Consider the following 3,031-nt stretch of genomic DNA (forward strand, 5'->3'; position numbering starts at 1 on the left):
GTGGGTATTGTGTGTTCAGAATTATAAAACATCAAACCCAAATACTGTGTCAAAATAGGTACTAACAAAAATACATTAAAAATTTTTGGTTTAAAACATCTGAAATTAAAACATCTATTTTAGATCTGTTATAAAGAGATTAAGCATTTCAAGAACAGTTTGTGGATGACAAGGTAGGGTTGGACTGGTGGAAAAGTTCTGAGGGCTTGACCCTCAGAATCAGTTAATGAAGCCTTGGAAAACCTGACTTCTTTTCTTCCTTACTTACATTAAAACTTACAGCTTTTGAGAATCAGCTGTGGAAAGCATTTTGTAAATTTATGAATTTTTTTTTATAAGCAACATACAAGTTATTAAAACTCAGGAACAACATTTGGGGGTGCCAGAATATTTGAACTTCTCACAAATGCTCCTTATTTCAACTACAAGAGACACTAGGGATAGATAGTGCGGTTACAAATATTTTTCCAGTGACTAGAGTCAGTCACTGCTGAATGGGCAGGTATAAATATGTATTTCATAATGCATCTATGTGAGTCATGCAGATGTTTTGTGTCTACTTTTTTTGGCTTGTATTTTTTTATGTCTTCCTGTACAATCTGTCTACTGCACAGTGTTCCATTTTGTAATGTAGCAGAATAATCTGACCAATATTAATTCTTTGTTGGATATTTCAGTTTTGTTTGTATTGCTGGCATAGGTGCTTATTGATAACTATTCCTGTATATAAATTTGTGGTTTCTTAGAATTGGAACTCAGGATAAAAGTTTTAACTATCAAGGTTTGTTCCTTGCATAAAATTGTACCTTGCCAGAGGTTAGCATATTCATTTCATTATACTCTACGTATGCCAGAGATGTCAACTGGAAATGAGTGTTTTTTCCTCTGGTTTGGATTTATTCTTTTCTGAGTGGACTAGTCTTGTTTTTTGTATTAATTTTTATAGATTTCTAAAACCTCTTGTATAGCAATTTCAGGTATCTTTACTGATTTGTTTACAGTTTAATTTTATGGCTATTAAAATCTTTGTCAGTGGAATTATCCATCTTGTTATGCCTCTTAGTTTTCTGTTAAAGACTTAGGAATTTTGTTTTAATTATGGCTACTTATCCTGAAACAGTCTACATTAGACTACTCGAAATCTTGAAGGCATCTAAGTTATCCAAGTGGTTCACTTGAAATACTTGTATATGGATAGCTAAATAAAGCCAAATCTAGTTTAAAAATAGCTTATTTATTTATGCAATAGAATAGTAGGCAACTGGAAATGAAATAGTCTATTTAGGGTATGCTTTTAAGCATTCCCATCTCAGGAAGAAGTAACTATGTTATAAACTGGATCAAAAAGTGGCCAATTTGAGAGAAGACACAGAACTTCTTGATATATTGTGTAGTTGTGGTAGAGTTTACAATGTTGAATTACCAGTTTCTGTACAGAGATTTTTTGTTGCAAGTTACTTTTTCATAATCATTTTGTTACCTTATTTGAGAATTCCTCTGGGTTAGATCACCTCCAGAGCCCATGCTGTATTTAGAAGTCAATTTATTCCTACAGATATTTCTTTAGGCTGAAATTTATATGCTGTGTGTTTTTAAAACGTTTTTGTAATAATCCTCTTCAAAAAAAAAAAAAAAGAGTCAAGTAACTTTCAAAAGTAAGCAAAATCAAATACAGTTGCAGGAGAAAAAATATTTTGTCTCCCAGTTCCTTCTCTGGATGAGAAAAGTTCCTGGCCCTCTTCCCTAACTCAGAACTTGTCAATGTCTATTACCAGTTCACCTACTGGCTTAGGCTATATAGAATGATGTATGTCTGGAAAAGAAGTGCGTGCAGAGTTGGATGAGCAATGTATGTGGTGTCAGTTGATGAGATTTAGATTATGTTTGCTATTGGGTGCAAGATAATAGTGAAAAAGGACAATTCCCCAAAGTGCTTGTATTCCCAACCCTATACAGTACATATTAGCAACACAACTAACCCTACTGTCTTTGACCATACATGGTTGCCAAATAAGTGTGTGCTAAATCAGACACTTGTAAACATTCCACCTTACAGTGAAATGTATTAGTATATTAATGCATTTTAATAATTAGGATATATTATTTTGACATTTGTTAAATGTTTGCAACAGTTGTACAGATCCGCTACCACGAAATGCACAGCAATAGTTAGATCAACAAAATCCCAGAACTATTTTCTGAACCTAATCTTGGATGGTTAAAATTAGAGATCAGACAGTTAAGATCAAAAAGTGACGGCTAGCCAGGTGGTAGCACATGCCTGTAATCTCGGCCCTGGAGAGGCTGAGACAAGAGGACTGCTGCGAGTTCAAGGCCAGCCTGATCTACACAGTTAGTTCAAACATAGCCTGAACTACACAGCAAGACCGTTCCCCTCCCCCACAAAAGCGATAGTTGGAGAGATCATCCATACTGGTAGTACAGTTTTTGTGTCACTTTTATGTTGATGCTTCGCCCTTATATTGTTCCATAAACAATTTAACAACCATTTTTTGTCATCTGACATACTGGCTAAGACGAACAGAGTCGGAACCCTGATTAAGTGACCGGGGAAAGATGCCACAACCTTATTGTTCAAGGAATCCTGAAAAGTCACTTGACTACCTGGAGCGTGAGTTGCCTCCTCTGTAGAAACGGGGGCTCAGCTGAAAATCAGAACCCCGGTGTTTCCCAGGACCCTTGCCCTCCCAGTCCTATCCCCTTCAGGCGCGAGGTCCGCTGCCGGACCCGCACCCCGCGCAGGCCGCCTTCTGTGCACCTCACAATGACACCTGCGTCGGGCGCGCCGCCGGGCCCCGCCGCCGGGCCCCGCCCCGTCTCCCGCTCGCCCCGCCCCCGCCGCCGCCGCCGCCGAGGTCTCCCCCCCGGCCGGCCGAGGCCCCGCCTCCTCCCGCGCGGCTCTTCCGGGGCGAAGCTCGGCCCCGCCCATGCGGAGCCGCGGCCGCCGGCGCCGCCCCCTCAGCGCGCCCGCGTGCCGCAGCCCGCGCCGCCTCCCGCCGCCGCGCGCCTC

This window comes from Cavia porcellus, unplaced genomic scaffold (assembly GCF_034190915.1).
Source record: "Cavia porcellus strain 051 isolate PalLab524CR breed Dunkin Hartley unplaced genomic scaffold, mCavPor4.1 scaffold_11, whole genome shotgun sequence".
NCBI lineage: Eukaryota > Metazoa > Chordata > Mammalia > Rodentia > Caviidae > Cavia > Cavia porcellus.